We start from the raw sequence: 15,573 nt of genomic DNA on the forward strand, positions 1-15,573 counted from the left end.
AGTAAGCGCTATATTTTTTATTTTTATACCCTCCACCATAGGATGGGGGTATATTAACTTTGCCATTCCGTTTGTAACACATCGAAATATTGCTCTAAGACCCCATAAAGTATATATATTCTGGGTCGTGGTGAAATTCTGAGTCGATCTAAGCATGTCCGTCCGTCTGTTGAAATCACGCTAACTTCCGAACGAAACAAGCTATCGACTTGAAACTTGGCACAAGTAGTTGTTGATGTAGGTCGGATGGTATTGCAAATGGGCCATATCGGTCCACTTTTACGTATAGCCCCCATATAAACGGACCCCCAAATTTGGCTTGCGATTGCTCTAAGAGAAGCAAATTTCATCCGATCCGGCTGAAATTTGGTACATGGTCTTCGTATATGGTCACTAACAACCATGCAAAAATTGGTTCATATCGGTCCACTTTTACGTATAGCACACATATAAACGGACCCCCAAATTTGGCTTGCGATTGCTCTAAAAGAAACAAATTTCATCCGATCCGGCTGAAATTTGGTACATGGTGTAAGTATATGGTCTCTAACAACCATGCAAAAATTGGTTAATATCGGTCCACTTTTACGTATAGCACACATATAAACGGACCCCCAAATTTGTCTTTCGATTGCTCTAAGAGAAGCAAATTCCATCCGATCCGGCTGAAATTTGGTACATGGTCTTAGTATATGGTCACTAACAACCATGCAAAAATTGGTCCACATCGGTCCATAATTATATATAGCCCCCATATAAACCGATCCCCCGATTTGGTTTGCGAGGCCACTAAGAGAAGCAAAATTCATCCGATCCGGCTGAAATTTGGTACATGGTGTTAGTATATTGTCTCTAACAACCATGCAAAAATCTGTCCACATCGGTCCATAATTATATATAGCCCCCATATAAACCGATCCCCCGATTTGGCTTGCGGAACCTCTAAGAAACGAAAATTTCATCCGATCCGGCTGAAATTTGGTACATGGTGTTGGTATATGTTCTCTAATGACCATGCAAAAATTGGTCCATATCGGTTCATAATTATATATAGCCCCCATATAAATCGATTCCCAGATTTGTCCTCCGGAGCCTCTTGGAGGAGCAAAATTCATCCGATCCGGTTGAAATTTTGAACATGGTGTTAGAATGTCGTCTCTAACAAACACGCAAGAATTGGTCCATATCGGTCCATAATTATATATAGTCCCCATATAAACCCTTCCCCAGATTTGATCTCCGGAGCCTCTTGGAGGAGCAAAATTCATCCGATCCGGTTGAAATTTGCAACGTGGTGTTAGTATAAAGCCGCTAATATTCATGCCAATATTGGTCCATATCGGTCTATAGTTATATATAACCGATCCCCAATCACGCAAAAATTGGTCCATATCGGTTCATATTCATGGTTGCCACTCGAGCCAAAAATAATCTACAAAAATTTTATTCTTATGGAAAACATTGTCAAAATGTTATTTCTATATAAAATTTTGTTAAAATTTTATTTCTATAGAAAATTTTGACAAAATTTTATTTCTATAGAAAATTTTGTCAAAATTTTATTTCTATAGAAAATTTTTTTCAAATTTTATTTCTATAGAAAAGTTTGTCAAAATTTTATTTCTATACAAAATTTTGTCAAAGTTTTATTTCTATAGAAATGTTTTTCCAAATTTTATTTCTATAGAATTTTTTTCCAAATTTTACTTCTATAGAAAATGTTGTCAACATTTTATTTTGTCAAAATTTTATTTCTATAGAAACTTTAAACTTAATTATATATGTATTTAATCGGCCTTTTTTAGTGTAATATATACTACGTATGGACTACCTGTAATTTAGAAGACGATGTTAGGAAGTTTTAAGATACCTTGCCATCGGCAAGAGTTACCGCCACCCAAGTAATTCGATTGTGGATGACAGTGTTTAGAAGAAGTTTCTACGCAATCCATGGTGGAGGGTACATAAGCTTCTGCCTGGCCGAACTTACGGCCGTATATACTTGTTTTTTTTTTTCTTTTTAAATTTTAAAGTTCAAACAATGCAGAAATAGCAAATTTTAGAATCAGTTTAGATATGTTCGATTTGGCTACCGACGAAAGTGGATCGGCGACATTTTTGTCCATTCCGTGCGAATCTTAATGTGATCGGCACCTTGGCTTTAATTAAATCCAACCATATTCTCCAAAATACCTCTAGACACAAACGTTCAACGGATTGAGATCCGTAGATTTTGGTGGCCACTTTGCGATGTAAAAAACGAGGAATGTCGTTTTTAAGCTATTCATGATATTCTTGTGCTGAGTGCGATGATGCTGTGTCCTGTTGGAACGTACATCGTCTGCGACCGAAATGTTTGTCTGTCCAGAGTTTCAATACTGTCGTTAGGATATTTTCTGATAATATTCAGCATCATCATCAGCATCATATCATCGCCCCCATTATCATCACCGTCCCTTGAGTTCTGGTAGTCAATCGAAAATGTAAATTTTCAGCTGGACTCTTTGGTAAGTAAAACCGATCAAATTGGTTCTTCTTGGAATGACTTCTTATTGGAGGAAAGCAAACTCGGCAACAGGCCACTTTTGTGCATGTAACAGGTTGGTTGATAAGTCCCCGGTCTGACACATAGATGGCGTCGCTAGTATTAAATGCATATTATTTTTATATAGTACCAACCTTCAAATGATCCGTGTCATAAATTTGACGTCTGTAAGTCAATTATGTTAGTTTGTGAGATAGAGCGTCTTTTGTGAAGCAACTTTTGTTATTGTGAAAAAAATGGAAAAAAAGGAATTTCGTTTTGAGATAAAATACTGTTTTCTGAAGGGGAAAAAATACTGTGGAAGCAAAAACTTGGCTTGATAATGAGTTGCCGGACTCTGCCCCGGGGAAATCAACAATAATTGATTGGTATGCAAAATTCAAGCGTGGTGAAATGAGCACGGAGGACGGTGAACGCAGTGGACGCCCGAAAGAGGTGGTTACCGACGAAAACATCAAGAAAATCCCCAAAATTATTTTGAATGACCGTAGAATGAAGTTGATGGAGAAGCAGAGGCCTTAAAGATATCAAAGGAACGTGTTGGTCATATCATTCATCAATATTTTGATATGCGGAAGCTCTGTGCAAAATGTGTGCCGCACGAGCTCACATTTGACCAAAAACAACAACGTGTTGATGATTCTGAGAGGTGTTTTCAGCTGTTAACTCGTATACACCCGAGTTTTTCCGTCGATATGTGACAATGGATGAAACATGGCTCCATCACTAAACTCCTGAGTCCAATCGACAGTCGGCTGAGTGGATAGCGACCGGTGAACCTTCTCCGAAGCGTGGAAAGACTCAAAAGTCCACTGGCAAAGTAATGGCCTCTGTTTTTTTTGGGATGCGCATGGAATAATTTTTATCGATTATCTTGAGAAGGGAAAAACCATCAACAGGGATGGCGTTATATGGCGTTATTGGAGCGTTTGAAGGTCGAAATCGCGGCGAAACGGCCCCATATGAAGAAGAACAAGTACATACAGCAGTAAATTCGGCCGGGCCGAATTTTAAATACCCACCACCATGAATCAAGTATAATAGTTTACTATGAAAACTCTTCGTCGTAGTGGGTTACTTGATAATATATAGAATTGTAGAGGGTTTGATGACAAGTCTTCTCCAAACAAGCCAGCTCCCGAAGACAAACTTTAAAGATTCTACCTATGAAGACCAGATAAGATTCTGAATTTATGAGAACCAATTTTGTTAGAGTTTTAGAGAAAATATAAACATATCGTGTATATGTTTAAATTACGCCTTGATTTAAAATCTTAAATCTGTAGATTTTTGCGCATTTATTTAAATACGATGAGTAAAATCTGGAACTTTTACTTTCAGTTTGAAGCAATTTTCATGATCAGTGCGCCTTTTGGCACAAATTTTAGAGACAATCGTTGAATAAACGAAAACACTTAATAAGAAAAAGAAATTTCGTTTGTCTAAAATTTTATTATAGATTACTAATTTCCAGCAAATTGGATAAAAACTACGGATTCTAGAAGCCCAAGAAATAAAGCCGGGAGATCGGTGTATATGGGGGCTATACCAAAACATGGACCGATAGGCACCATTTACTACTCACATATTTGTGATCTTAAAATATCTCCAGATTTTCAATTTCAAACAAATCGGCCAGAAAATATAGCTCTAGACGACCAAGAAGTAAAAATCGAGAGATCAGTGTATATGGGGTTTATACCAAAATATGGACCGATATACCTCAATTTCGGCACTCTTATTTGTAATCTAAAAATACCTCTAGATTTCGAATTTCAGGCAAATCATGTAATAAATACAGTTTATTATAGCTCAAGAATTTTAAGCAAAGCGGATGGTAAATATAGTTTCTAGAAGCCCAAGAAGCAAAATCGGGAAATCACTCTCTATGGGGGCTATATCAAAACGTGGACCGATGAGCACCATTTTCGGCACACCTTTTTATGGTCCTCAAATACCTCTATATTTCCAATTTCAGCAAATTGGATAAAAACTACGGTTTTTATAGGCCCAAGACTCCAAATCGGGAGGTTGGTTTATATGGGGGCTATATCAAAACATGGACCGATGCGGACCATTTTCGACACACCTCTTTATGGTCCCAAAATACCTTTAGATTTTCAATTTCATACAAATCGGATAGAAAATACTGTTTCTAGACGCGTAAGAAGCAAAATCGGGAGATCGGTCTATATGGGGGCTATACCAAAACATGGACCGATATGGATCATTTTCGACACACCTCTTTATAGTCCCACAATACCTCTAGATTTCCAATTTCAGGCAAATCGGATGGTAAATATAGTTTACCATCATGTTCGATATAGCCCCCATATAGTCGGTCTATATGGGGGCTATATCAAAACATTGACCGATACGAACGATTTTCGACACACCTCCTTATGGTCCGAAAATACCTCTAGATATTCAATTTCAGACAAATCGGATAGAAAATACTGTTTCTAGACGCCTAAGAAGCAAAATCGGGAGATCGGTCTATATGGGGGCTATACTAAAACATGGACCAAAACGGACCATTTTTGACACACCTCTTTATGGTCCCAAAATACCTCTAGATTTCCAATTTCAGGCAAATCTGATAAAAACTACGGTTATTATAGGCCCAAGACCCCAAATCGGGAGGTCGGTTTATATGGGGACTATATCAAAACTTAGACCGATATAACCCATCTTCGAACTTGACCTGCCTGCAAACAAAAAACTAATCTGTGCCAAATTTCGGGACGATAGCGCCATTATTGAATGCTGTAGCGTGATTACAACAGACAGACAGACAGACAGACAGACAGACGGACGGACGGACATGCTTATGTCGTCTTAGAATTTCTCCCTGATCAAGAATATATATACTTTATATAGTCGGAAATCGATATTTCGATGTGTTACAAACGGAATGACAAACTTATTATACCCCCGTCACCATTTTATGGTGGTGGGTATAAAAAAGTGTTGTTCCACCAAGACAACGCACCGTGCCACAAGTCATTGAGAACGGTGGCAAAAATTCATGAATTGGGCTTCGAATTGCTTCCCCCACCCGCCGTATTCTCCAGATCTGGCCCCGAGCGACTTTTTCTTGTTCTCAGACCTCAAAAGGGTGCTCGCAGGGAAAAAATTTGGCTGCAATGAAGAAGTGATCGCCGAAATTGAGGCCTATTTTGAGGCAAAACCGAAGGAGTACTAACAAAATGGTATTAAAAAATTGGAAGGTCGTTATAATCGTTGTATCGCTCTTGAAGGGAACTATGTTGAATAATAAAAACGAATTTTGACGAAAAAAAAATGTTTTTCCTTGTTAGACCGGGGACTTCTCAGCCAACCTGTTAAAAGAACTACTTGACTCTTTCCAGTCCAACGTTTTTGTGCATCGGTGAACTCTTGCTCTTTATACCCTTCACCACTATTGTGGTACAGGGTATAATAAGTTTGTGTATTTTTATGTAACGCCAAGAGGGAAAAGTCTAAGACCCATCGTTTAGTATACCGATCGTCTTAGAATTAAAATCTGAGTCCGATCGTCCTCAAATTTGGCATAGGGTGGTTTTTTGGGACAGAGACAATCGCTATTGATTTTGGAAAAAAATCGGTTCAGATTTAGATATAGCTGCCATATATATTTATCCCAGATCTGATCATAGTTGGCGTGTTTATCAACCAATGTTCTTCAAATTCAGTACATCATAATATTTTATGAGTCACGAAAAACTTGCAAAATATCAGCCAAATCGGTTCAGACTTAGATATACCTCCCATATATATCTTTCGTCCGATTTAGACTCATATGACCACAGAAGCCAAAGTTTACTACCGATTTTCATGAAGTTTTCCATAGAGAGTAGAATTGACATTCTACCAATGCTATATATACATATATATATCTTTCGCCCGATTTGCACTTATATGGCCTCTAAAGGCAGAGTTTTGCATTAACATACTTCAAATTTTGCACAAGGAGTACGTTTAATAGTATCGGTAAGTGTACCAAATTTGTTTCTTTTTTGGATTTTCTTCAAATTCCGTACATCCGAAAATTTTATGAGTCTCTAAAAACTTGCAAAATATCACCAAATCGGTTCAGATTTAGACATAGCTCCCATATATATCTTTCGTCCGATTTAGACTCATATGACCACAGAGGCCAATGTTTACTACCAATTTTCGTGAAATTTTGCGTAGAGAGCAGTATTGGTATTCTACCAATGCTTGGTAAATTTGATTAAAATCGGTTCAAATTTAAATATAGCTCCCATATATATCTTTCGCCCGATTTGCACTTATATGGCCTCAAAAGCCAGAGTTTTGCCCTGACATGCTTTAAATTTTGCACAAGGAGTACGTTTTATAGTATGGTTAATTGCGCCAAATTTGGTCAAAATCTGTTCAGATATAGATATAGCTCCCATATATATCATTCGTCCGATTTGAACTTATATGACCTCGAAAGCCAGAGTTTTGACCTGATTTGCTTTAAATTTTGCACAAGGAGTACGTTTTATAGTATCGTTAATTATGCCAAATTTGGTTGAAATCGGTTCAGATTCAGATATAGCTACCATATATATCATTCGTCCGATTTGAACTTATATCTGTGGTCACAACTCTTAACAGCCTAACTCGAGTTAGGACACAATTGAGTTATTAGCACAATCGTATTCAGCGTATCTAAATTTATTTGCTCTAAATAGTTCATGTTTGTATCTCTTCTAGGAATATTTAGCAAAGTTTTCCAAAAAACACCTTCTCCTGATTTTCAGTAAAGATTCAAAACTTTAAACTCCTGTACTGAAAATATTGAAAAACAGACTTAGGCTTTTATGGGTTGTGACCACAGATATTACCTCAAAAGTCAGAGTTTTTCCCTGATTTGCTTTAAATTTTGCACAAGGAGTACGTATTATAGTATCGTTAATTGTGCCCAATTTTGGTCAAAATCTGTTCAGATTTAGATATAGCTCCCATGTATGTGTACACCAGAGTTGGGGAAATATGGTAGAATGTTTCATATTTTAATGCCATTTTCCTCCAATTGATTGATTGACAGAGAATATATTTAATTCGCTATTTAAATGTGTCAAGTGCGATCTAATTTGGTTCAGATTTAAATAAATCCTCAATATAGTTGTTCTTGCGCTTTATACAAATATGACCAAAATACCCACATTTTACACAAAATTCTGTGATGATTTCCCAATATCGTAATCATGTCCTACACACTGTAATGCCAGACTTTCCACAGAATGGTTTAGTTTTAAATAAGGCTCCGACTTGTGGAAATAGCGCAAGACTTGGCCAAATAGTATATCATAACCCACAATAGACCACATATCTTCAAATCGGTTAAGATATAGATATTTGAACATTCATAATAACTCCAAAAAAATTGAAGGAGTTAAGATAGTAACACAAACTTTGGTGTACATAGTGGTGAATGGTATAATATAGTCGGCCCTGACCGACTTTAGGCTTTACTTACTTGTTTTTCAATGTGTGTTACATCCATAATCTCGAGAAGTTCAGCTCAAGAGCAAGGTTTCTACAATTTCGGCGTGGATTTGAATCAAATCTGGCCTTCACTTTGCCGGTGATTTTTATACCCTCCACCATAGGATGGGGGTATATTAACTTTGTCATTCCGTATGTAACACATCGAAATATTGCTCTAAGACCCCATAAAGTATATATCTTCTAGGTCGTGGTGAAATTCTGAGTCGATCTGAGCATGTCCGTCCGTCCGTCCGTCTGTTGAAATCACGCTAACTTCCGAACGAAACAAGCTATCGGCTTAAAACTTGGCACAAGTAGTTGTTATTGATGTAGGTCGGATGGTATTGCAAATGGGCCATATCGGTCCTCTTTTACGTATAGCCCCCATATAAACCGACCCCCAAATTTGGCTTGCCGATCCTCTAAGAGAAGCAAATTTCATCTGATCCGGCTGAAATTTGGTACATGGTGCTGGTATATGGTCTCTAACAACTATGCAAAAATTGGTCCACATCGGTCAATAATTATATATAGCCCCCATATAAACCGATCCTCCGATTTGGCTTGCGGAGCCTATACGAGAAGCAAATTTCATCCGATCCGGCTGAAATTTAGTACATGGTGTTAATATATGGTCTCTAACAACCGTGCAAAAATTGGTTCACACGGTCCATAATTATATATAGCCCCCATATAAACCGATCACCAGATTTGACTTCCGGAGCCTCTTGGAAAACCAAAATTCATCTGATTCAGTTGAAATTTTGTACGTGGTGTTAATATATGGCCTCAAACACCAATGCAAAAATTGGTCGAAATCGGTCCATAATTATATATAGCCCCCATATAAACCGATCCACAGATTTGACCTCCGGAGCCCCTTGGAAGAGCAAAATTCATCCGATTCGGTTGAAATTTGGTACGTGATGTTAGTATATGGTATCCAACAACCATGCAGGAATTGGTTCATATCAGTCCATAATTATATATAGCCTCCATATAAACCGATGCCCAGATTTGACCTCTGGTGCCTTTTGGAGAAGCAAAATTCATCCGATCTGGTTGAAATTTGGTACGTGGTGGTAGTATATGATATTTAACAAGCATGCCAAAAGTGGTCCATATCAGTCCATAATCATATATAGCTCCCATATAAACCTATCCCGAGATTTGGTTTTGGAGCCACTTGGAGGAGCAAATTTCATCCGAGTCAGTTGAAATTTGGTACATTGTACTAGTATATGGCCGTTAACAACCATGCCTAACTAGGTCCATATCGGTCTATAGTTATATATAGTTCTCAGATAAATCGATCCCCAATCACACAAAAATTGGTCCATATCAAGTTCATAATTGTATATAGCCCCCATATAAGCGACCCCCATATTTCAATTCTGGCTCTCTACGTACCGTGCAAAAGTCCATATCGATTCGTAATTATTTGTTGACTTACCTTTTTTGTCTAATATATACCACGTATGGACTAACTCACAATTTAGAAAACGATGTTAAGATGTTTTAAGATAACACAATTCGATTGTGGATGACAGTCTTTCATAGAAGGTTCTACGCAATCCATGGTGGAGGGTACATAAGATTCGGCTTGGCCGAATTTACGGTCGTATATACTTGTTGATGTTATTATCGTTTTCGACCACTTTTTGGAAGCATTGCAAATCTGCAAATATCACTGTAAAAGATTTATTCACATTTAAAGGCTGAAGTGTTCTAACGAAATCTGCTTGTCTTTTTCCATCCAAATATAAAAGATGTTTTAGGATCAGGACTTTAAACGCTATTCAAATATTCAGCCGGCAAGGCTTGCGTTTTCGTCATTATCGAAGAATAACCACAAAATCATTAGTACGAAAAACCATCTTTCTAACGCCATTCTACAACCCACATTTCTATTTTTAATGATTATATCTAAAAAAAAAAATACCAATTATCCCAAGAACACTCACAATAAAAGAAACATTAATCATTTCTACTGGCAACCAATCTAAATCCATTTGTAAAAGTAGAGCAAATTGATATTAAAACAAATCTCAAGCAATTTAAATAATGTAAAATAAAATTTGCACAAAGCGAAATAAAACGGCTTAACATAAATCATTGTATTAAAATATTAAGAAATACTAAGAAATCCTAAAAATTACATAAGAGACCTAGGGAATACCAACAAGCGTTGCTTTGCCATTTGGTGCTGCTCTAGCTGCAAAAAAAAGGAATACAGTAAAAAACAAGCACACAATCCTGGTGCTGGCCTCGTTCATTCATAGACTTTGTCGGTGTGAATAGTCATTTGGTGACGTTACAGCTCCAATTCAACATAGAATCCAAGGAGAAAACGAATCGCAACGACCTAAACTATTTTCTTTATGGATTCTTATTGTTTTATTTGTGCCTTGTTCCATGGTTCCATATTTAGGTAACGCTATGTGACCTTACAAACATGATCCCCAAGCAATAACTTAACAATGTAACCGACAGTGCCCAACAATAGGAAACGGAAATGGAAACCAATGTACGATGACACAAACACAGAGGAGGCGCATACCAAAGTAGCGGTAGCTTGCACTTTCCAATACAAAAGTATCAGAGTGGGCTTATCACTCTCGAAACAAACTCAAGGACAAGAGGTTATACAAACCTATGGAAGAAAAATAGTAGAGAAGCAGTAAAAGAAATCATTGTATGAAAGGGGCACAATGACATCAACTCAGGGAAAGTCCAATAAAAATGGTTAAAAAGTAAGACACCCTAAAATGGGAGAGATGGAGGAAAAAAAGGAAATTTTCGACGACAACATCCAACAAAAACTAAGAGGAAGTGCTAACACGACAAGCATAACTTAACCTGGCCAACTATCGTATTTTCCTGATATGGATGCTGCTGGCGTATGCTGATGGTAGCGAATTCGAATTTCTACCTTCCTACGGGTATAAGAAACAAGGACTCATGTTCTATTGTTTGCAAGAAATAATATTATTGTTAGTTTCTATTGACATTATAATCAAAGTATATCTGGTGAATGAGATAGACGCATTTTCATATAAATCAACACATTCGAGGGCAGGAGAGAAAATTAGTCGGAAATCGGAATACATTAAATGATATAAAAATAATATGAGGACCTGTCGAATTATAATAAAATAAAATTTATGGTAATAAAAACAAGTAAATATGATTTGATTTTTCATCGTTTTTAATCTCTCAAAGGAAGTTCTGAAGCAATGCAAAGGATTTGAAAATCGAGTACTTGTTCCTTAGGTTAGGGTTGTTTGTAGAGGATGACAAAAATTCTTGAATCGATTTACTTAGAATGGAATCGAAAACTTAGACAACTATATGTTCATAGTGATTCATCGAGGTAATTTTTTCAACGTTTGCTTCGTGAGGCGGTCTCCTTTAAAGAGATCTTCCATTTACCTGCCTTCCTTAAAGTTTCTTAAAACATCCAACCGTAGGCCCTGATGAAGGCGAGAATGTACATTAGGTTACAATCGCGCAGATCACTGAGAGTCTGAAAGATGAACGAATCCAATATCTTGTTTATTCTAAATGATAATTCAGCCAGTACTTCCGAGTCTAGACACCATCTGCAAATATCAAAATCTTTAACGCCTTCTCTTACCATATGTTTCCCAAATGTGTGCCAGTTAAAAAGTCAAATAAAGGCCTCAATTCCTGTCTGTTAATTACCTTCAGAATTTCTCAATTCGCATGGTTTGCTCGCAATATTCTAACGAGACCCAACATTCTCGCCATGGTTCATCATAAAAAAGTCCGCAAGGACATTATTCGTTCCATGAGCGCCACCCTTAGACAGTACATCTTCTTCTCCATTTCAAATTATTCCATAAAATTACCCAGGAACCCAGAACAGAGTTACAATATGCTGTTCAGTGAGAACCCTAAATGCAGACCCAAAGCTCTTATAGCTGCTGGACTGACGAAGCTTCTGAATAACTGCCTCATCAACTGCGACTCATCAGTTTTTGCAATTGCAGAAATGTTTGCCTGAAAGATACGACAAAAGCTAAAGGAATTTTTTTCAAAATTTTATTTCTATAGAAATTTTTCTCAAAATTTTATTTCTATACATTTTTTTCAAAATTTTATTTCTATTTTTAGAAAATGTTAATTCTACAGAAAATTATTCTCACAATTCTATTTCTATAGAAAATTTTGTTTTTTTTTTTCCAATAGAAAATGTTGTCAAAATTTCATTTCTATAGAAAAATTTCTCAAAATTTTATTTCTTTAGAAAGTTTTCTCAAAATGTTATTTCTTTAGAAAATTTTCTCAAAATTTTATTTCTATAGAAAAATTTTGTCAAAACTTTAGTTCTATAGAAAATTTTCTCAAAATTGTTTTTCTCAAAAAAATTTTCTAAAAATTTTATTTATTTAGAAAATTTTCTAAAAATTTTATTTATTTAGAAAATTTTCTAAAAATTTTATTTATTTAGAAAATTTTCTCAAAATTTTATTTCTATAGAAATCTTCCAACGATACCCAACGTTCTCGCCATAGTTCACCATAAAAAAACCCGCAACGACATTATTCGTTCCATGAGCGCCCTTAGACAGTACATCGTCTTCTCCATTTCAAATTATTCCATAAAATTATTCAGGAACCCAGAACAGAGTTACAATATGCTGTTCAATGAGAACCCTAAACTCTCTATGGCTGCGGCTGACTAGTTATAAAAACGTTAGACAATGCAGACCCACAGCTCTTATAGCTACTCGACTGTCGATGACGAAGCTTCTGAATAACTGCCTTATCAACTGTGACTCAGCAGTTTTTGTAATTGCAGAAATGTTTACCTGAAAGATACTACAAAAGCTATATAACGTATACGGAAAATTTCTCAAAATGTTATTTCTATAGAAATTTTTCTCAAAATTTTATTTCTATACAAATTTTTTCCAAAATTTTATTTCTATTTTGAGAAAATGTTATTTCTACAGAAAATTATTCTCAAAATTCTATTCCTATAGAAAATTTTGTCAACGTTTTATTTCTATAGAAAATATTGTCAAAATTTTATTTCTATAGAAAATTTTGTTAAAATTTTATTTGTATAGAACATTTTGTCAAAATTTTATTTCTATAGAAAAATTTGTCAAAATTTTATTTCTATAGAAAATTTTGTCAAAATTTAATTTCTATAGAAAATTTTGGAAAAATTTTATTTCTATAGAAATTTTATTTAAACAGAAAATTTTATTTCTATAGAAATTTTTCCCAAAATTTTATTTCTATAGTAATTTTTCCCAAAATTTTATTTCTATAGAAAAATTTTTCAAAATTTTAAATCTATAGAAACTTTCTCAAAATTTTATTTTTATAGGAAATTTTCTAAAAATTTTATTTCTATAGAACATTTTCTCAAAAATTATTTCTATAGAAAATTTTCTCAACATTTTATTTCTATAGATAATTTTCTAAAAATTTTATTTCTATAGAAAATTTTCTCAAAATTGTATTTCTTTAGAAAGTTTTCTCAAAATTTTATTTCTTTAGAAAATTTTCTCAAAATTTTATTTCTATAGAAAAATTTTGTCAAAACTTTAGTTCTATAGAAAATTTTCTCAAAATTGTTTTTCTAAAGAAAATTTTCTAAAAATTTTATTTATTTAGAAAATTTTCTCAAAATTTTATTTCTATAGAAATCTTCCAACGAGACCCAACGTTCTCGCCATAGTTCATCATAAAAAAGTCCGCAAGGACATTATTCATTCCACGAGCGCCACCCTTAGACAGTACATCGTCTTCTCCATTTCAAATTATTCCATAAAATTATTCAGGAACCCAGAACAGAGTTACAATGTTCAGCTGTTCAGTGAGAACCCTAAACTCTCTACGACTGTGGCTGACTAGTTATAAAAGCGTTGGACAATGCAGACCCAAAGCTCTTATAGCTGCTCGACCGTCGATGACGTAGCTTCTAAATAACTATCTCATCAACTGTGACTCAGCCGTTTTGTAATTGCAGAAATGTTAACCTGAAAGATACTACAAAAGCTATATAACGTGTACCGAAATTTTCTCAAAATGTTACTTCTATAGAAATTTTTCTCAAAATTTTATTTCCATACAAATTTTTTTCAAAATTTTATTTCTATTTTGAGAAAATGTTATTTCTACAGAAAATTATTCTCAAAATTCTATTCCTATAGAAAATTTTGTCAACGTTTTATTTCTATAGAAAATGTTATCAAAATTTTATTTATTTTTTTTTTCTATAGACCATTTTGTCAAAATTTTATTTCTATAGAAAAATTCATCAAAATTTTATTTCTATAGAAATTTTTCCCAATATTTTATTTCTATAGAAAAATTTTTCAAAATTTTATATCTATAGAAACTTTCTCAAAATTTTATTTTTATAGAAAATTTTCTCAAAATTTTATTTCTATAAAAAATTTTCTCAAAATTTTATTTGTATAGAAAATTTTTTCAACATTTTATTTCTTTAGAAAGTTTTCTCAAAATTTAATTTCTTTAGAAAGTTTTCACAAAATTTAATTTCTTTAGAAAATTTTGTCAAAATTTAATTTGTATAGAAAATGTTGGCAAAATTTTATTTCTATAAAAATTTATTTCTATAGAAATTTTTCCCAAAATGTTATTTCTATAAAAATTTGTCCCAAAAAAATTTTTCAAAATTGTATGTCTTTCTCAAAATTTTATTTTTATAGAAAAATTTCTCAAAATTTTATTTCTATAAAACATTTTCTAAAAATTTTATTTCTATAGAAAATTTTCTCAACATTTTATTTCTATAGATAATTTTCTAAAAATTTTATTTCTATAGAAAATTTTCTCAAAATTTTATTTCTTTAGAAAGTTTTCTCAAAATTTTATTTCTTTAAAAAATTTTCTCAATGTTTTATTTCTATAGACAAATTTTGTCAAAACTTTAGTTCTTTAGAAAATTTTCTCAAAATTGTATTTCTATAGAAAAAAAATTTCTATATTTCTATAGAAATTTTCTAAAAATTTTATTTCTATAGAAAATGTTGTCAAAATTTTATTTCTACAGAAAATTTTGTTAAAATTTTATTTCTATAGAACATTTTGTCAAAATTTTATTTCTATAGAAAAATTTGTCAAAATTTTATTTCTATAGAAAATTTTGTCAAAACTTAATTCGTATAGAAAATTTTGGCAAAATTTTATTTCTATAGAAATTTTATTTCAACAGAAAATTTTTTAAAAAATTTATCTCTATAGAAATTTTTCCCAAAATTTTATTTCTATAGAAAAAATTTTCAAAATTTTATATCTATAGAAACTTTCTCAAATTTTTATTTTTATAGAAAATTTTCTCAAAATTTTATTTTTGTAGAAAATTTTCTCAAAATTTTATTTCTTTAAAAAATTTTCTCAAAATTTTATTTCTTTATAAAGTTTTTTCAAAGTTTTATTTCTAAAGAAATAAACATTTTATTCCTATAGATAATTTTCTCAAAATTTTATTTCTATAGGAAATTTTCTCAACATTTTATT

Source organism: Haematobia irritans, chromosome 5 (genome assembly GCF_050003625.1).
Source record: "Haematobia irritans isolate KBUSLIRL chromosome 5, ASM5000362v1, whole genome shotgun sequence".
Classification (NCBI taxonomy): domain Eukaryota; kingdom Metazoa; phylum Arthropoda; class Insecta; order Diptera; family Muscidae; genus Haematobia; species Haematobia irritans.